Source organism: Cervus canadensis, chromosome 24 (genome assembly GCF_019320065.1).
Source record: "Cervus canadensis isolate Bull #8, Minnesota chromosome 24, ASM1932006v1, whole genome shotgun sequence".
Taxonomy (NCBI): Eukaryota; Metazoa; Chordata; class Mammalia; order Artiodactyla; family Cervidae; genus Cervus; species Cervus canadensis.
In genome coordinates, this window is record NC_057409.1 from 41,403,930 (window position 1) to 41,426,026 (window position 22,097).

Consider the following 22,097-nt stretch of genomic DNA (forward strand, 5'->3'; position numbering starts at 1 on the left):
TGCCGCATGCATGGCCAAAAGTAAATAAATAAATATAAATTAAAAACAAAAGTACCAGGAAAATGTGCACACAGTAAAACACACCAATTAAAATTTGAAAGGCAAGAATAGGGGAGAATGTGATGAACAAATCATAATATTCAATATATTCTGCATAATACATAGTCCTAGAATCTTTGCTAATATGATTGATATATTCAGCTCTCATTTTATTTCACTTTTCCAAGCACCATGCCCAGCAATACACATCGAGTAAGAAGCAGCTATTGAACTTGGAGAACTGTCTAAAAGGTGGAAAAAGAAATGGGTGTATAAACCATGAATAAGCCAAAGAGACAGCTTGTAATTATTCCTTCACTTCTCTGAGAGAAAAATAGCAAATAATGTCAATGAAACAGGCACTTGCAGTGACAGAATTCTGTCAATATCAGTTGGTGGAGTATATTCCATTTGCTGGTCAGTGCACTTTATGATAAACAGAGGTTGTAGCTGCGCTTATGCAATGGCAAGTAAAAATCTCCTTCCAAACAGTCAGGGGCTTCCAGACATTCCAGTGTTTATTATACTGTGTTAAAAATAAGATTTAAAAATATATTTCTCACATTTTTTCTGGTTTTAGCATTGTGCAACAATCTCTGAATCTATATTCTGTGGCTTAAGTAATTTATATACATTAAGTATTCCATTTGAAGTCTGTATAGCAAGCTGAAATTTGATTATTCCTGGCATTATTTTGCAATTAGTATGGTACCAATGAAAGTAGCTATTGATTGTTGTTCAGTCATGAAGCCCGCAGGCTTCTTTGTCCTTCACTATTTCCCGGAGTTTATTCAAATTCATACCCATTGAGTCAGTGATGCTATCTAACCATCTCATCCTCTGTTGCCCCCTTCTCCTCTTGTCTTCAATCTTTCCCAGCATCAGGGTCTCTTCCAATGAGTCATCTTTGTATCAGGTGGCCAAAATATTGGAGCTTCAGCTTTAGCATCAGTCCTTCCAGTCAATGTTCAGGGTTGATTTCTTTAGGATTGACTAGTTTGACCTCCTTGCAGTCCAGGGGACTCTCAAGAGTCTTCGCCAGCACAATTTAGGGCTCAGCCTTCTTCTGTACATGACTACTGGAAAAGCCATAGCTTTGACTATATGGACCTTTGTTGGCACAGTGATGTCTCTGCTTTTTAACATACTGTCTAGGTTTGTCATAGCTTTCCTTCCAGAGAGCCACTGTATTAATCTCATGGCTGCAGTCACTGTCCACAGTGATTTTGGAGCCCAAGAAAATAAAACCTGTCACTGTTTCCACTTTCCCCCCTTCTATTTGCCATGAAGTGATGGGACCAGACGCCATGATCTTAGTTTTTTGAATGTGGAGTTTTAAGCCAGTTTTTTTTTTTCACTGTCACTGGATGTTTCAAGTAACTAGAAATAAAAGGCAGATACTTTGAATACAATTAAACTATTTCAGAGTCCCTACTGGAAGGTAAAATGACTATAGCAAATCAGAAGTCTTTTTTGAAATCAGAGAAATACAAATGAAAAGTCATTCAGTGAGTTTCTCAAATTAGTAAACTTGAGAAAGCTCGATTTTATAAAAGATCTGGGAAAAGAGATGTACTTTCAATAGATGTTGGCACAAGAGATTGACTGCAACTTTCTGGAGGACAGTTTGGTAGTAGGTTTTGGAGCTTCTGAACCATAATTTGTCTTTCTTTCAGGCAGGAATTCCAGTTTTGGAAAAAACCTAAAATGTAACCTAATGGAGACCAAACTAAGTGGTCTCTCACACAGGTGTATTCCTGTATATAATAGTAAAAATTTGACAGTAACTCAGATGCACTACCGAAGGGAAACAGCTAAAACAAGTTGTGATATCTTTAGAAATGTAACAATCAAGCAAGTATTAAACATAAATATGTGAGCTTTATCAACATATGGAAATATGTGAATGAAAAGAAGAATTGGAAAAAATGTCAACCCCAAGACCTAATACACTGAACTACAGAAAAACTTTTGAGTATAATTTACTTAAAGCCTAGAAAAAAATCAATCAATGTAGGAGTTAAAACTTTACTAGTGCATGTTTTGCTTCTTTATTAATTATATGTTACTTAAATTTTCCTTGGCTTGCTCTGTCGTGTTATATCAAAACAAAGGTAGGAACTAAAGGAACATATTTCAGGAATGTGTCAATCTTATATCTAAATAGAATTACTCCAAACATGTCTGATGTGATCCCAAATGGAGCTGCCTGGGCACCCCATCTGATAAAAACATTAGGAGAAGGCACATGGGGAATAAAAAAAAAGAGAGAAGTACATGCATGTAAGGTCGGGAAAAATAGTCTGAGCATTCATCATCCTTGGCTGAAACATACATCTGAAAACCACCCCACCCATAACTAGTCACAAATGCTCTGCCAAAATAAAAAAGTAAAATAGCAGCATATGCTGGAAATTTTTCTGTTTTTATGATATGCAGAGAGACATTTTCTTTCATACATTCCCTTCCTTCACACTGCTAAGAATCCAGCCCTAGCTTTGCTGTGATTTCAGACTTCTTTTCTGGGCAAATGTTCGACTTCTTTTTCACCCTGCACAGTGATCTTCAGCATCCAGGCTGAAGGTGTCTGTTTGATATTTCAAAAATATACTTGATACACCAGAGCCTCTATTTCCATTTAACTTCCCCCCTCCCTATCATCACCATTTACCATTTACTGGGTGTTCTACATATAGTCAGATTTGCTTCAGTTGCTGTCATTACGAATATTAAAAATAGAGTTTCAAATGAAAACACATATCCTTCTCTATGCTGTACATTTCTCTGAGAAGCACAACACCGCATAATTTCTCAAATGCAATCCCATTTTCATCTTGCCAGCAATTTGGCAGTTCTCAAAAGGTTACTGCTCTGAATTTGTTTTCTTTGTAATCTTGCAGTCCATTTGTTCTGCCTTAATGCTGAAAATCTATGTAAGATCTTGACCTCCATATGCCATACACCAGAAGATTTACCCTTTTCTTTAAAGTTTTCTTCTACACTAAAATGAGAACAAAGAAATAATTTCATGACTTGTTAAAATGTCATATGGATTAGACATTTAAGGTTAAAATCGAGGGGGTCTCAAACCTTAGGTAGGGTTTAACTACCTGCTGTACCTCTTAGGGCTGGTTTTTTGAAACTATAAATATCTTTCTAAATTTCTAGGACACATACAAAAAATTCATATCCTTGAAAGGAAAGGTGCAGTTAATCTATCAGTCCTATTAGTCACATTGCACTGAAGGTAATTCATCTGTATTTTAACGACCACATAAAAGGGGTGGTTACAGAGGGTTGTAAACGAAAATCCAAAAAGTGAAAGCTAGCTCAGTGTACAAAGCAGTGGGGGGATGAGTATTTAAATGCAAGGGACACCTTCTGTGTCATCTGCCCATTTCCTATGCATTTATGGGACACAGTGTTCCCAAGCATCCCTGTGACACCAGGTTCTGTGGGGCCAACCAACTGTAAAGGTGAGTTTCCTAACCTCAAAGTTGCTTTTTAATTGGGAGAGAAAGAATGAACACTTCTAAAATAATTAGAAAATAAGAAATGTTTAATCCTGTGACTACATAAGTCTTTAGGGACAGGAAAGAGCTGCTGGTTGGAGGGGCAGACATGTTTTATAGAAGAATTAGAGAGTGAGGTGGGCATTGAAGAAGGGGATGGAAAGAGATGAGCTAAAAACTCACAAGAGGAATGTGGGATGGAGCACACAGGTGCTGAAGTGGCAGGAGGAGAAACAGCATGGGCAGAAATGCCAGGGAAGGATGGCTAAGGTGAATGGTAGGAAACGCAGTTAGATAAGGAGGGCTGAGGACAAGGATCGAGGTCTGCACTCCATAGGTAGGCACTGGGGGAGCCCCTGGGGCTTTGCGAAGAGATAATGGTACTCTAGGAAAACTATTCTAGTCCTGGCTGGGGAGTAGGTGAATGCAGAGATGAAGGTTAGAGAGCTCCCCTCACTCATGCTGACATGAGTTCAATGCATGTTTCCTTTCTTGGAGACAGAACAAAGGGAAAGTTTGAGGATGGAAGTTCTTCATGGGGGTTCCATCTAAAGAATAAGAGTTAGTTGAAGTGGAGGGGCGGGGGTTGGCAAATGGGGCACTTTGCATTTGACTCTTTATACTCTTGAGGACAATTTTGTGTGTGTGTGTGTGTGTTGTTTTTTGAAAAGGCCATGTGTTATTTTTATAGAAAAATTTTAAATGTAGTCCTAAGATTTATGGAGGACTTTAAAATGATGACACAGCTGACAAATGGGGTAAGCATGGAAGGAAGCTGGCTTCACTGGTAGATGTATCTGTGCATACAGGACTTCCCAGGTGGCTCAGTGGTAAAGAATCTGCCTGCCAAGAGGGAGACACAGGTTTGACCCCTGGGTTGGGAAGATCCCCTAGAGAAGGAAATGACAACCTACTTCAGTATTCTTGCCTGGGAAATCCCATGGCCAGAGAAGCCTGGTGGGTTACAGTTCAAGGGGTTATAAAAGAGTTAGACATGACTTAGAGACTAAACAACAACAGCACCTGTGCATACACACACACACATGCACACGCACACACACACGCACACGCATCTCTCCAGGTCCAACATGCACAGCATATATGTCCTTAATCAGCTACTTTCTGTCTCCCGGATCCTGATTCCTTGTGGACCCAGAGCTGTTTTGCCTCTTGCCCGCCCCTCTCCTGTGATGTCTCTGTCACTCTATCTCTGATTCCCCTCTGCCAAAAAGATCTGGGTCTTGCAGCGGCTTCTCAGTTGTCACAGTCTACTTGGAGATCTTCTACCGAGTCTCTCTCAAGTTTCTTCAGCCTGAAGTCCCCACTGTCCTTTGCATCCTCCCAGCGCCACGAGGGCTGCTCTGCGATCCATCTTCCACACTTGTCTGACTTGGTGAAACTGACTCTCAGTCCAAAGTGCTCCCGCGCTGGTGGCTTGGCCTGACGCCAGGACTTCGTTGACTGCAGCCCAGTGTGTGGATTAATGTTCACGGGGCCCACATTCGCTAATGGGTAATCAGGCTTTCCAACTGATTTCATAATTTATGGAAGAGATGGCCCTGCCCCTGTAATATGCAACAGTGGCATCATACATATGAATTAAGAGACTGCAAAATAAATCAAGCCCCAGAACCTTTAGAGGCTTCGTGTGTGCCAGCTGGTCAGCGGGAGCTTTGTGATGTAAACAGTAAACAGTGAACAGGCAAAGATTTATTTGTTTGAACTCCAACATGTATGCATGACTTTGCATTAAGAAAGCTCTAGGGAGAATGCACCACATTTTGTGGGAACAGACAAGGGGTGGAGATAAAAGTGGTTGGAGGTGGTGATTTGGCCAACATTAATCACAGAGTAGCAATAGTTTCTTTAAGCTGAGATTAAAACTCCTAATGTATGACCACAATAGATGTGTTTCTAAGGATAAGATGCAGCCTCATGTGGATTGACTGTTAGCTATACAATCCCATGAAAGTTTTAATTTTTTTCCCCCTGTTAAGTTCTGAGCTTTTCCAGAGAACTAACGTACCTATGAAATAACAGAACTTTATTTAATGTTTTTTTCATCAATTCATATAAAAATAATTAGATTACAGAAAGTCAAAAGCCTTAACACTTAAAACTTTCTATGAAATTGTAGGACAAGTATTGCTTATGATGTTCTGAAAAAGAAGCCTTGAAATCAAGCAAAATCTATAGATTTTAAAGAGTCAGATGTATTTTTTGGTCCTAAACTTAAATACTTCGTTACCATAAAAAATACAAAACGTTTTTAGAAGTAGGATGAAATGTATACTATTTACAAGATTTTGGGTAAAATCACAACACTTGACAAAAATTTTTAAGTAATTTTACAGTTTAGGGAAAATTTTTAGATGCAAAGAATTACTGAGATTCCAGGAAATTCCAGGCACTGTGCCAGAGGCAAAACCTAAAGAAGAACAATGGGTCCTGCCTTTTAAAGCTTATGTCCTAATGGGGAAAACAGAAACAAATAGTAAACAAGTACATGAGATAATGATAATATGTAATACTTTCCATGAAGGCAATAAACACCATGTTGTGAGAGATCTGGATGGTGGGCAAAGGAGGTAGTCAGGGAGGACTTCTCTGAAGTGGTGACATTGATACTGTGATTTAAAGGATGCAGGTGAGCCAGTAATGTCCATATGGATGGAAGCAAATTCCAGGAGGAGGGAACAGTGAGTAGAGGTAGTATAAGGAGGTCATTGTACTTGGGGCTGAAATTAAGGGAATATTCCCTACTGGCTCAGTGGTAAAGAATCCACTTGCAATGTAGGAGATATGGGTTTGGTCCCTGGGTTGGGAAGATCTCCTGGAAAAGGAAATGGCAACCCACTATAGTATTCTTGCCTGGGAAATCCCATGGACAGAAGAGGCTGGCGGGCTACAGTCCAATGGGTCGCAAGAGTCGGACACGACTTAGCAACTAAACCACCACCATCAGGGAGACCCTGGCCTGTTCTGGGATCTTTATGGCCTTTACAATGAACTGATGCAAAAGAAAGCCACAGGAACATTTTGAGTAATAAAGAGATCTGATCTACATGCTCCCATTTACATTTTTAAAGGCTTATGTTGGCTCCTTGAGAAAAATGTATCGGAGGGGACAAGACCTGAAACAGAGAGCCCCAGGAGGTTAGTGGGGCCATCCAAGGCAGATGGGATGGCAGCTTGACGTGGTGGATGATATGAAGATGGGGAGAAGTAGGCATACTCGAGTATGTTTGCAGGTAAAACTCACAGGACTTGGATAAGAACTGAACAACTAGAAGAGACAAATCAAGGATGAACCCTAGGTGTTTGGCTTCAGTAATGCTGGAGAGCACTGCTATGCACTCGGGTGAGAAGTCTGATGGAGGAACAGACTTGGGGAAGAGGAAGAGGATCAAGAGGGTCTGACGAAAGTCTAGGCTGACTATTTAACATCCAAGTGAAGATGTCAAGAACAGGGAAGTGGATATGAAGTCTGGGTTTGAAATATTGATAGGAGACCATCAGTGTGTGAATTTAAAGCCAAAAATCAGGATGAATTCCCCTAGGAACAGTGGCTGGATAGACAAGGAGAAGACCTAAAATTAAAAATAGGTAGAGAAAGCACCAGGAACTGGAATATAGAAAGTCATGTGTATATGCTGTTTCAGGAAGAAGAGGGGGACGTGATTAACATCGATCCTGAAAATTCAAGCAAGATGAAGTCAGAGAAATAGATCTTGAATTAAGTAACCTAGAAAATAGCAATTACAGTAAAAATGAAGCCAGACTGAAGTTAGGTGAAGAATGAATGTGAGATAAAGTTCTAGGTGCAGCAAGAGTAGCAACTCATGTGAGGAGTTTGGGTGAAAAAAGGAACAGCGGAATGAGAGGTAACTGAAGGGGAGATACAGAAGTGCACAGAAGCCTGTAGTTTTTGCCCATTTAAAAACAGATGTTTCATACAGAACTGGTTTAAATGCATTGTGATACATCTACACAATAGAATTATACAGCTATAAAACGTAATGAGTAAGATGTGTACCTTTAAGTGAGAAAGACAAGTGCAGAATAATTCTAGTATGCTACCTTTGTTTTCAAAAGGGGAAAATGAACATATTTATTTGCATTTGTAACTACATCTATGCATAAAGTATTTCAAGAAGGATATACTAGATGGTGAAAATGCTGCCTGTCCCTACAGTAGAGAATGAAGTAATTTGAGCACACTTGGGAAAGGGAGGCTCTCCTTTGTAAACCTTTTTGTACCTTTCAAAACTTGAATGATGCAAATGCATTACCCTTCCAAAAATTAAATAAATAGCCTCTGCTGGAACATGTTTTGGTGACCAACCAGAGACAGAAATCATTTGATGGTGCTGTAAATAGAAATGATAACTAAGGGGTGACGTCTACTAAGAGTGAGAGCAGGTGGGTATCAGAATCCCCGTGAAAGAAGCCCCCTTGGCCACGAGCAGGACTCTTGTTCCTGTACAATAGAATGTAACAGGCAGGTTTGTACATTTGGTGATAGGGGAATAAAGGTGTTTTGCTCAGATGGTATTTATTTTGTGAATGAAGGAAGAGACATCAGTTGGGTGCAGAGAAATGAAAGAGGTAGGGAAAGTTTCATGGCCTCAAAAGTTGAGCCACACCCCCTAGGGAAAAAGAATATAATTGATGAGTAAGATTGAGTGGTCACAAATTGAAACCAACAGTAGTTAGTCTGGTTGTTTAATGTTTTCCAGTCACAATGAGCTGTCCAGGGGTGTGTCAAGTCAGGGGGTGGTTGAAATGTTACCATTTCCAGTCTGACCAAGGCCAAGCAGGGCAGAAATTTAGGATATCTGCATCTGTGATTCAGGAAAGGACCTTGGAATCTATCTGGATAAACTGGAGAAGACCAGGATAAAGGCCTGTTATATCCAGGATAAAGGATAGTTAAAAATAGGAGGATCCAACAAATTGGAGATGTCATGATATGGATGAATTGTTGCAATAGAGGTACACAGCTCTCTCAAAAGAGAGTGACAGGACTTCTCTGCTGGGCTAGTAGTTAAGAATCTACCTGCCAATGAAGGGATCATGGGTTGGGTCCCTGGTCCAGGAAGATTCCACATGTGGGAGAGCAACTAAATCTATCACTGCTACTGCTGAAGCCCCTGCACCCTAGAGCCAGTGCTTTGCAACAAGAGAGGCCACTGCAATGAGAAGCCCTCACACCGCAACTAGAGAAAGCCCAAGGACAGCAAGGAAGATCCAGGGCAGCCAAAATCAATGAATTAATTCATTAAAAAAGAAAGAGAGTGACCTAGAAAGACAGGCAATGGAGACTAAGAATGAGAGCTAGAAAGAGTGACAGACCAGAACACAACCAAGCGAAGAGATGGCTGAGGCAGATGGAGGAAAATGATGGTGGCAAACGTGTGCCTGCTCAGTCATGCCCGACCCTTTGTGACCCCATGGGCTATAGCCTGCCAGGGTCCTCAGTCCATGGAATTTTCCAGTCAAGAATACTGAAATGGGTTGCCATTTCCTCCTCTGGGGGATCTTCCTGACCCAGGGATCGAACCCATGTCTCCTGCATTGCCAGGCAGATTCTTTACCACTGAGCCAGGTACCAAACAGGCACACACCTCCCCGGCCCCCGCCAGACACAGACTGGGCTGTTGAATGGGGCCTTGGGATGAGAGCAAGACAAAGAGGTGAGTGCTGAAATCCTCCATAACGGCGTGGGGAGGAGGCGTGATGGCTGGACAGCTGAAGTGGGTAGTAGAAGTCAAGCTTCACCTGAGTGGGGCTTTCTAAGGAGGAAAGAGAAATGGTTTGGAAGCCATAATGCTAGGGGGAGGGCTTCCCTGGTGGCTCAGAGGTTAAAAGGTCTGCCTGGAATGCAGGAGACCCAGGTTTGATCTCTGAGTTTGGAAGAACCCCTGGAGAAGGAAATGGCAACCCACTCCAGTACTCTTGCCTGGAGAATCCCATGGAGGGTGGAGCCTGGTGGGCTGCTGTCGATGGGGTCGCAAAGAGTTGGACACGACTGAGCGACTTTACTCACTCACTCACTCACTCACTGCTAGGGGAGGGGACAGAGGGAGGAAAGATCTACAGAGAGGCTTGTGTGCCTCTCCCTGAGGGGACCTAGGGCCTGCACTATCCTCAGGGAACAGAGCAGTTGCAGGAGGACTGAGAAGAGTTTGAGAAGACCCAGGCGTTTCCTGAGAAAGCCTGTGTCCCTGTGGGCACAGTGACATGTAACTGATAGACATCTCCTTCCTTCTTTGACCTCATTTCTTTCTTACCCAGCCAAACAGCCACTCCTTCGCACCTGGAGCTAAGGTTCTTATCTTTTGACCTGAAGTCCCTGGCTCACCACAGATCAAAGTGGTGCCAGGTGGAGGTTGGCCATGGCTGCCTGGATTTCTGTGGGTTGGAGGACATCACCTAGCAACTCGCAGTTTTTTTGGGTGGTGACAGAGTATAGCCCAGGGGAAAAGAGATTCCATGGGAGCCATGTAAGGTAAGGATTATACTGACAAATTGTTGTCAAAGTTGAGCATACCATTGTGCCCACATGCAAATAGGTACAGAAAGCCTCCCTTGGGCACCTGGGCTTTTGCGCAATAGGTATGTAGGCCTTTGCCCTTACTCAGAGCTAATTAATGCACCTCAGTATGTTAGGAGACTGCAGATGAAATTAAGATGCTTGCTCCTTGGAAGAAAAGCTATGACAAACCTAGACAGCATATTAAAAGCAAAGACATCACTTTGCTGACAAAGGCCCGTATAGTCAAAACTATGGTTTTTTCCAGTAGTCATGTATGATGTGAGAGGTGAACCATAAAGAAGGCTGAGCTCCGAAGAATTGATGCTTTTGAACTGTGTTGTTGGAGAAGACTCTTGAGAGTTTCTTGGACAGAAAGGAGATCAAACCAGTTAATCTTAAAGGAAATGAACTCTGAATATTCATTGGAAGGACTGATGCTAAAGTTGAAGCTGCAATACTTAGGCCACCTGATGGGAAGAGCCAACTCATTGGAAAAGACCCTGATTCTGGGAAAGATTGAGGGCAGGACAAGGGGGCAACTAAGGATGAGATGGTTGGTTGGCATCACTGACTCAATGGACATGAATTCACATGAAAACTCCAAGAGATAGTGAAGGACAGGGAAGCCTGGTGTGCGGCAGCCACAAAGAGTTGGACACAATTGAGCAACTGATCAACAACAAAGTACATTAGATTGGGTTGTCACTAGGTTGGGTTGTCACTGGTGGTATAGACTGTGCAATAAAAGTGCAATCGAGAATGAGGAGAGGAGGAAGGAATTATGTCAAACTGTTCTCCAATTCTAAAACTAGAAGGAGGACACAGGAAGGGACCCATCACTCATTTCCTGTAGCGGTCAATTCATAAATTGTGAGGCCTCAGGGTCCTGAGGAGGTCCTTGTGGAGTGTCTGAGTCACACATCCCAAGGGCCTGAGGCAGTGAAGAAGTTTATCTTAAGAGCCTCAGTCATCAGGGTCCTCACCATTGGAAAATGACTTGAAGAGCTTGAGAGCTTAAAGACTTAATTATACATACACTAAGCAGACCTTGCAGCTAATACTTTCTGCCTGAGACAGATTGAAAACCAGAAAGCCTTTTAAAAACTTGCCACCTCTTTTTCCTGTGCCCCCAAACTCTGCAATTCTAATAAAATCCCGAAGAGACCTAATATCAAGCCATTCCTTGCTTTATCACTCATTTCATGGTCTTGCATGTATCTTGGACCTGAGTAAATCAAGCATCTTGGCTCATCTCCTCAGAGTTTCTAGCTTGAGTATCAGCTCTAACCTCTAGCATACAAGGTTCTGAGTTCAGGCTCTGTCTGAACCTGGCTTTCTTCTCTCTCAAGGTCACAGACTCATCTTTAACTGCGGCGAATTCTAGGCCAAATTTCAGCCCAAGTAGAACCCGATCAGAGAGTCTGGACCACAGCTAGTGCACAAAAGGGCTGTTTTTCTTCTTCTATGATCATATCCTCACCAGTCTTAAGGCATTCTTACAAGCTTGTAGTCTTGGCATTTTCCCCACTCTTTATTCTTGCTGAGCCTCTTAATATTGCTAACAGGATATACAGAAGTGGTCGAATTTTTCTTCCCTTCCTCTATTGGCAGTTAGACTGTTGCAGCTGGAGGGATCAGAGAATTGGATTTACTATAGTGATTAAATATAAAGTGTAAGAGCAAAGAGTCCAAGAGTCCCTTGGATCGCAAGGAGATCCAACAAGTCCATCCTAAAGGAGATCAGTCCTGAGTGTTCATTGAAAGGACTAATGTTGAAGCTGAAACTCTAATACTTTGGTCATCTTATGTGAAGAACTGACTCATTTGAAAAGACCATGATGCTGGGAAAGATTGAAGATGGGAGGAGAAGGGGATGACAGAGGATGAGATAGTTGGATGGCATCACCGACTCAATGGACATGAGTTTGGGTAAACTCTGGGAGTTGGTGATGGATAGGGAGGCCTGGCGTGCTGCAGTCCATGGGGTTGCAAAGAGTTGGACATGACTGAGTGACTGAACTGAACTAAACTGAACTGAACTCTAAGAGCAAATCAGGGGTGAGATGCTAACTCATTGCTATGGTTAGAAGTGAAGATATGTAGGCAATATTGGGAGAGGTTTCAGCTGGGGTGAAAAGTCGCTCAGTCATGTCTGACTCTTTGCAATCCCATGGACTATACGGTACATGGAATTCTCAAGGCCAGATCACTGGAATGGGTACGCTTTCCCTTCTCCAGGGGATCTTCCCAACCCAGGAATCAAACCAGGATTTCCTGCATTGCAGGTGGATTCTTTACAAACAGATATCTGGGAAGCCTCAACTGGGGTAGTATTGCGGAAAAGAGAATTGACATGAGAGGATGGTCACAACCCAGATCACATCCAGATCCTCAGGACAGCTGCTAGGTGTGGGCTCTTGGCTTCGTGTAGGAAAGAATTCAAGAATGAAATAATAGAGTGAAAGAAGGTTTTATTCATGAAGATACACACTCTGTAGACAAACAGTGGGCTGTCTCAGAAGACGAGAGACAGCAGGGTATGGGGTTGTCATTTATTATGGGAGGTGGGGGTTACATAGTCTATTGAGTGGGAGGAGTATTCCAGATATTTTGGGGAAGGGGTGGGGATTTCCAGGAATTGGGCCACCATCTACTTTTTGACCTTTATAATCATGGTGCAGGTGAATGTATCATTTACCTTGCTGGTGTGTTAGAATGATCATCGTATACTGAGGCTCAAGGTCTGGTGGAAGTCAACTTGTCCGCCATCTTGGACCTGTTTGGCTTGAATCAGCTTATATTGTGTCCTCGGGCTTTGTCATTCTTTTAGAGACTGTGCCTTGCCCCCTTCTGTCTCAGTAGGGCAGATTTGCACCAAAAGGTATGGCACTAGCTCTTGATGGTTTATGAAAATGTAGCTCTCCACCAGTCAGAGCATACTGGCAATAAGGAGCAAAGGAGCAGTGCAGGCCTGGACTTCTGCCGCAGGCTCAAAAATGTAGGAATACCCTCGGCCTTGGAATAATCAGATAAAAGGATACCTCATGTTGTTCTAGTTTCCACGGGCACCCCTCTGTTCCCAGGATAAAAGGGCTTGGCCGAACAAAGGATTAGGTGGCAGAATCCCAGTTCATTGCTAGGAACCGGTCATGATGGAGAAAGTATGACTCTAGACAAGGGAGTGACGTGAATGGCCTAAGGGATCTTCCAGAGCACATGAGGCCTTTCTCCTCAGTTCTAGTACTCCCTTCAGGCAGAATGATTTTTTAAAAAAATAAAATACAGAAAAATTTAATGGGAGGAAAATGAACCTCATGTCATTGCAGGGTATTCAGCCAGCTACTGCAATGTTTGTCTTGACAGCCACATGGAGATGCCGAGCTGGGGGAAGCTTTAATGCTGATGACAAGCGCGTGTGCATGCTAAGTTGCTTCAGGTATGTCTGACTCTGTGTGATCCTATGGACTGCAGCCTGCCAGGCTCCTCTGTCCCTGGGATTCTCCAGGCAAGAATACCGGAAGGGGTTGATGCGTCCTCCTCCATCCCAACCTAGGCATCCAACCCACATCCCATAAGTCTATCTGCATTGGCAGATAGGTTCTTTACCACTAGCACCACCTGGGAAGTCCCAGTGCTGAAGACAACCTATGTAACAAACACAGCTACCCTACTAGCCCTGGCCCCAGTGGAAGACCTCTCTGAATAGGTGCTGCTTGAACAATGCCTCCCCGTGGCTCTTCCCAGTACTTGTAAAAGTCCTAATTACTCACTATTCTCATTTTCTATAGGTTCATTCTCTCTGATCTGGTAAAACTGAAATTTTACTGAGTGACCATGATTTTCATTGGGAGGATATGCGGGTAGAAGGTATGTGTATTGATTTCCATTTATGTAGTAAATACAGCTTCCAACACAAGAAAACTAAATTAGGCCTTTGAATCTAAATATCATGTGATTCCCATTACAATTAGCTGGAGCCCCACTTGTACATCCATAACCAAGTAACGGTAGCATGAATTGCAGAATTAGCTCATTAGACAGCCACTTCAATCTTTCCCCAGAAATGGTGAAATTGTACAGCTGATAAGATCACAGGTCTTAAATAGCAAAGAAAAACATGAAATTTAGTTTACTCAATCTCTAAGCAGTTTAGGATTCACATATTGCAATACTATATATAAAGTAAATCAATAACAAGGACCTTCTGTATAGCACAGGGAACTATACTCAATATCTTATAATAATGTATAATGGAAAAGAATCTGAAAAAGAATATATATATATATATGCATGTATATGTGTATGTATAACTGAATCACTTTGCTGTATATTTGAAACTAACACAACACTGTAAATTAACTGTACTTCAATTTAAAAACTTTTTTTACATGCAAGAAAAAAAAAAGAATCACAGTGTGTCTTTTTGGTATTTGACAGCTGTAGAGCATATTTTTCTGTTCCAAGGGTTAGATGCATAAGGTACAAAAGCAAGGGAAAGAACCACAACCAAACCAATATTTCCCTTCAGATTGAAAAAAAAACAAGATACCACTTCATAATACATGATACAACTCCCACCCTTAGCAAAGCAATATTTTAAAACTAAAATTATATTGTAATTAGCCTTTCAAACATGTGAACACTTCAATATAGGAGTCCATTAATAATCTAACTGCTGCTGCTACAAAGCTTGTTCCTCCCACACGTGTAACTTAATTAAACTCAGGGCCTCATATTCCAAGCGTCAGTCAGTCATGAAGAACAGGTGGCTCCCAACTTACAGATAATGCAAAGATGGATCTTACTCTGACTTCACACGTCCAGAGGAAATTATCTAAATGTCTTTCTTATTCTTTCTTCTGGCAATTTCTATTTCAAACACACATTTGCTTCTACTATATAGGATTTAAAGTTCAAGCACTACCTAGGACAAGTCTAATGAAAATTAAATATATGTTTATTTAATGGTCTGTGTCATTCCTTGTACAAAGATTGCAACACACCCTTTCTTACAGAGCTAGAAGGTTAGGTTGAGAATCACTGGGTATTGTGATTTCAAGGACGCAGACAGGAGATGACAAATAAAAGCAGTAACCTCTAAGAATCTTTTCCCTCTTCTCAAATGTGCTAAAAGTCGGGGACATCAACGCAAAAGGCTAGAAAAGCATGTGTGACTGGATTGAGTGAGACGCTGAATGTAGGGGTGGTAGGGATGTGTGGGGCTCACTGGAGAAGGCATGCCTGGTCTAGACAGTGGCCTCCATCCCACCCAGCAGGTCCTTCACTAGAGTCTGGTTGCCAGATCATCTGATGCTTTAGGAGAAATAGGGATTCCACTTTTTAGATGAAATCTTTTAATTAAAAAAATATGGCAGCTAATTAAAAAATAAAAGCCATTATTGGGACAAACCAACCTTTGCTGACAAAGGTCTGTGTAGTCCAAGCTACAGTAGCTTAGCTGGTAGAGAATCCTCCTGCAATGCAGGAGACCCCAGTTTGATTCGTGGGTTGGGAAGATCCCCTGGAGAAGGGAGAGGCTACCCACTCCAGTATTCTTGGGCTTCTCTGGTGGCTCAGACAGTAAAAAACTCACCTGCAATGTGGGAGACCTGGATTTGATCCCTGGGTTGGGAGGATCCCCTGGAGAATACCCACTCCAGTATTCTGGCCTAGAGAATTCCATGGACTATATACTCCATGGGGTCACAAAGAGTCGGACAAGACTGAGCAACTTTCACTTTCACAGTTTTTCCAATAGTCATGTAAGGATGTGACAGTTGAACCACAAAGAAGGCTGAGCACCAAAGACTTGATGCTTTTGAACTGTGGTGCTGGAGAAAACTCTTGAGAGTCCCTTGGATTGCAAGGAGATCAAACCAATCAATCCTAAAGGAAATCAACCCTGAATATTCATTGGACGTACTAATGCTGGAGCTGAAGCTCCAATACTTTGGCCACATGATGTGAAGAGACGACTCATTGGAAAAGATCCTAATGCTGGGAAAGATTGAAGGCAGGAGGAGAAGGGGACGACGGAGGATGAGATGGCTGGATGGCATCACCAACTCAGTAGACATGACTTTGAGCAAGCTCTGGGAGATGGTGAAGGACAGGGAAGCCTGGTGTGTTGCAGTCCATGGGGTCACAAAGAGTCAGACACAACTTGGCAACTAAGCAACAACAACAACAAACATTGTATAGGCCTAGACTCATCTTTGGGGACTTCCGTTGATTAAGACTTTTATCTGCTTTGCTGTCTAAGAAGGGAGATGTTTGAGGTTATTAAGCAGACATGCTTATCCATAATCTGAGATAAGCCTGATTAAATCCATAATCTGAGAGAAGAAGCTTTAAGACAGGAGAAGATGTCCTACCAGTAAGTGGATGAGAAATATGTCTGAAGGTACCAAGCCTGGAAAGTCAGAGGAGAGAGTCTATCACAATTAAAAGATACCAGTCACAAAGGTGACAGGGATACAATGGCACAGAAAGAGAGCTAAAGTCCATCTCCACATTCTCACTGAGCAGATTTGGCACTGTGCTACCCTCTGCTGACACCGATGGCTTTGAGGGCAGCACTACCCTTGTGCACCCAGCCTTTCACTGGCTCATCTTCATGTCCTCCATCAAGCACCTAAATCTCCAGGGTTTTCTCTCAGCCTGGACAGAGAGCCAGAGTGTTAATCCTATCTGCCCTCCAAAGAACAGCCTTTGGGTGATAATAGATGGGAAGTGGGACATCAATGCCCCAGTTTCCCCACTTTTAGGGTGGACCACTCACACTATCCAAAGAGCCTCCCTGTAGCATTGAGCTGGAGCAGCCACAATGGTCACGTGTTCATAGGGCACCCTGTACTGTCTCCCATCCTGTCTTCTTTCCCCACTCCCTCCCTGGTACTTCCTAGGATCATCTCTCAAATCAATTAAACACAAATCCATGTTTCAGGTTCTGCTTCTGGAGGAAACCAAGCTAAGACTGTGCATCACCATGGGACCACCTCCTGTACATCTTGCTTGTCTTAGCTGACCTGAGGTCTTGGAAGAGGTTTTTCTATGACTTGAGTCAGTAGGAAGTGTCCTCCTATGCACAAAATGGGGGTTATTTTATAAGAGCTGCTACTCCAAGCTTAAAGTATTGCTATGGAGATCAAAGAAGAAAACGTTCAGTAATGTCCTTTATATGTTGGAAAGTGTTACACAAATGTGATTTTTAGATGTCTTCTTGTTACTAAGATGTAGTAATTGTGTGTCTCCAGGAGCCAAGATGGGAGTGATGGCAAGGGAAGGATGAGCAAGGTGAGCTGCTTTGCTGAACTGCCTGGTGAGTCTCAAAACAAAAACGCCTGGCTGCATGTGGCAGCTTTTATTAGATGCCTTCAAATTTATGATACTGCAACAAGGTCCATCAAGGTGGCGCTGTGGAGGCATGTACTATTTACAATGTATTTAATGCGTTTGGAAACTGAATTATTGTTCCCAGGACTGGGGAAAGATGAGAGTGGCTGACACAAGGCATAAAACCACAGCTTCGCAGAGAATTTCATCTGCGTAAACTACAGTGACTAATTTAAACAATGAAGTATTTAGTGCTTCTGAGCCTATTTATAGTAGAAAATTAATGGGTCTTTTACACTTGATTTAATGGCCTTTTAAAGAGAATAAGTATAATCATGCCACCATCAAGGGAATGAGTGATATTTACAGATTGAATGATGATTAACTATAGGAAGAAGGGGACAAATTTTTCTCTAGCACTTTGACAGGTGAGGTAGCCTTGAGCTTTAGCTGGAAATAAATAACTTATATTTGTGGGTATGTATCTGTGTGAAACTGGAGTCTTTAAACACTGTGGGCAGCAGGCAGAATGCATGGACTGTTTACGTCTTATAGCAGCAGAAATTTCCTTTTTAGGGTTTCTTTTATTAGAGCATGGTTTCAGGTGATTTGCTATTTTTTTTCCCTCATAATGCTAGGTATTCCCCTCCTCAACCCATGAACATAGGCATTCTATTCAAGAGGAAAACCCCTAAAGATCTATTAACACTTAAGGTTTTCCACTGACTTTACAACTTGCCCCTGGCTTTGATAGTTTTCAGCCAAGTATTGTATGCAAAACGGAGTCTTGTTAAAACATTTAAATATGAAGATAGGCCTACATCAGTTTTCCTTAATGTGAGCACTGTTTTAATTTGAGGCTGAAAACTGTTTGGTTATGGGGCTATCCTACACACTGTAGATGTTTACACGTCCTGGAGTGTGAGTCAGAGAGTGGTTGTAAACTGTGTTTAAGAGAATGGGGGTTTGGGGTTAGCAGATGCAAGTTATTATATATAGGATGGATAAACAACAAGGACCTACTTATAGCACAGGGAACTATATTCAGTGAAGTGAGGTGAACTCAGGAGCATGCTCAGTTGTGGCTGACTCTTTGCAATTCCATGGCCTGTAGCCTGCCATATTCTGTAATAAACCATAAAAGAAAAGAACATGAAAAAGAATGTACATATATATATATATATATATTTATGTATAACTGAATTACTTTGCTGAACAATAGACATTATCACAACATTGTAAATCAGGTATACTTTAATTAAAAAGTACTCTCACTTGGGGCTTGCTGGGGTATATTGAGACATGCTTGAGAGACAGAGGATGTGATAAGACCACCAGCTCTGCCAGTCCCTTAGGTGGTCTCTGAATAAGACTGTTTCCTCATCTGCTATGTAGTGCCTACCCTTACAGAGTCCTGTGAGAATGAGAATAGAAAATTGCTGTCTAACGAACATTTACTGTGTTCTAGGCCCAGTTCTAGGTGTTTTGGATGAGTCAATTCATTTAATTCCCATATCAGTCTATGGGGTAGATACTATAATTGTCCCCATTTTAGAGCTGAGGGAACATAAAACCATTTGGTTGTAATTTCAGGGGCTCCAAAAGAGCTCCAGTACCATAGTCCTTTATGTCTCAGTATAGAGAAAAATTCAGCGAGAACAAAGCTGATAGATAGATGAGTGATTTATTAGAATAGGAGGTTTGTGAGGCTTACAAGCAGGTGGGTGAGAAATGCCACACCCTGAGAACTTAGTGGGCTACAGGTTTTTAATCAAAGGAAAAGTTGGGAGGGGGAGAACACCTTCTATGTCTTTCTGGAGTAAACCCCATGTTTCCAAAATCAGCTCCTCCTCCAGGTTGGGTAGGGGAGTTTTCTTGTCCCTACATGGTCAAGCTAGGTTCACAAATTGTTGTTTTTTATGTGTGCAGAGAGCATATCCTAGGGATCATGAACTTACTGAGCTCCCTGGGCAGGATGTGGGTCTCAGGCCACCATTGTTTTATTGTTTGGGGGTACGTCTTGCGCTTCTGTTGCATGGTTTTGTTGTTAGGCAAGCTTGCTTGGTTTTGTGGTTGAGCAAACCTGATTTCTCGAATAATCATTAATTTGCCGGTGGTTGTTGTTCAGCTGCTAAGTTGTGTCCGACTCTTTGCGACACCATGGACTGTGGCACGCCAGGCTTCCCTGTCCTTCATTATTTCCCAGAGATTGCTCGAATTCATGTCCGTTGAGTCAGTGATGCAATCTAACTATCTCATCCTCTGCCCTTCTCTTCTCCTTTTGCCCTCAATCTTTCCCAGCATCGGGGACTTTTCCAATGTATTGGCTCTTCTTATCAAGTGGCTAAGTATTGGAGCTTCAGTTTCCGCATCAGTCCTTTCAATGAATATTCAGGATTGATTTCTTTTAGGATTGACTGGTTTGATCTTGTTGCAGTCCCAGGGACTCTCAAAAGTCTTCAGGAGCCTTCAATGCTTTTTCTACTTACAATCCCCTAATGGGATTAATTATTTAATTACCTACTTTGTCCCTTTGTCTCTTCCCTGGTGGCTCAGATGGTAAAGCGTCTGCCTACAATCTGGCAGACCTGGGTTCAATCCCTGGGTCAGGAAGAGCCCCTGGTGAAGGAAATGGCAACCCACTCCAGTACTCTTGCCTGGAAAATCCCATGGATGGAGGAGCCTGGTGGGTTACAGTCCATTGGGTCGCAAAGAGTCAGACACGACTGAGTGATTTCACTTTCTTTCTTTCTTTTCTTTTGTTCCTTTACTCTGTCCCTATCAAATGGAGGGAATGATGTCATACAACAGTTTAGTGACAGAGTTGGACTATGAACCTAGGCACCATGGCTTTCAAATCTTCATTTCTACCTCCATATTACACAAGCCCCTCTAAGATTGAGTGGATACAAGAGTCCCCGGTCTATCTGTGGTTTTACTTTCCATAATTTCAACAGTTACTTGCAGTCAACCACTGTTTGAAAATATTAAATATAAAATTCCAGTAATAAATAACTCAAGGTTTAAATTTCACACTGCCTTGAGTCGCCTGATGAAGTCCCTCACTGCCTGACACCATCCTGCTAGGGATAATAGGAATCACTCCTCTGTCCAGAGCATCCAGCTCGCTGGTCACTTAGTAGGTGATTTGGTTACTGTTGTAGTGTCACAGTGCTTGTGATCAAATAACCCTTATCTTACTTAGTAATGGCCCTAAGTAGAAGAGCAGTGATGCTGGCAAATCAGTCATGCCAAAAGAAGCCATAAAGTGCTTCCTTTAAGTGAGAAGATGGAAACTCTCAATCCAATAAGCAAAGAAAAAAAGATTGTGTGCTGAGGTTGCTAAGAGCCAGTCAGAATCTTCTATCCTTGCAATTGTGAAAACAGAAAAAGATTTGTGCCAGTTTTTCTGTCGCACCTCAAACTGCAAAAGTTATGGCCAGAGTGTGGGATAAGTGCGAGGTTAGGACGGAGAAGAGCATAAAATTTGTAAAATAAGGTATTTTGAGAGAGACCACATTCACGTAACTTTTATTGCAGTGTGTTGTGATAATAGTTCTATTTTAAATTTAGTTACTGTTGTTAATCTCTTACTGTGCTTAATTCATAAGTTAAACTTCATTGAAGGTATGCATTTTAGGAAAAAACATAGTACATATAGGGTTGGGTATTATCCACAGTACCAGGCATTCATTGGTGGGGGGAGTGGATCTTGAACCTCCCCACCCAAATAACAGGGGACTATTGTATAACACTTTGTAAAGGTTAAAGCAAGAAATGCCTTGTTAATAACCTTCCAGGGCATAGCCAGACCCCTCTCCCTTGGGCCAAAACATCTAAAACATCCTAAACATCTTAGTAAGGAGTCTCGCTGCTTTGATATTTTTCATTTGCATTGTTTACTTTCCATTTCTACAGATTAAAATTCTATGCATCCTTCGAGACCTAGCTCAAATGCCACTGCCTCCAAGGAGCCCCTCCCCTTAATTCCTTTTAATTACTGCCACAAGAGCTTCACACCTCCTTGGATCACCTTCACATATTATACTAATATTATGGAACTCATCATCCTCTAAAGCAGTGCTTATCCCCATTCTAACAGAAAACTCCTTGTGTTCATAAAGGACCCTCACAGTGACAAACTCTCACAGAAGCTGACACAGAACCTCATCATTGTACCTACTGAAAGATTTCTAAATTAATGGAGAGAGTTCTAAATTGAGAGGATCATGGGATTCAACAACAATGATTTCTACCTGTAACCATTTATGTTTGAGTTTGAGTAAACTCCAGGAGATGGTGAAGGATGGGGAAGCCTGGTGTGCTACAGTCCATGGGGCTGCAAAGAGTCAGACACGTCTGAGTGACTGAGGAGCAACCACCATGTACCTCTATTTTACAAGTGGAGCAGTGGGAGGTGGGTGGGGAGGATAAATCACTCCCCACAATAATTTCACTAAAGAGAGAAATCTTTAGTCTCTCCCTACACCCAGAAGCAGAGAAGATACAGATGCTGTAAGCACCTGATTTCAGAGCACAGAAATCAGCTGAGCACAGCTGCTTGCATAAAATAGTGAATGAATTCTGCTGAGTGAGCCACGGGTAGCAAGAGTCCTGCAAGTTGTAATCTACCATACGCTACTCTCTCCTCCATCTAGGGAACACTTTCCTAC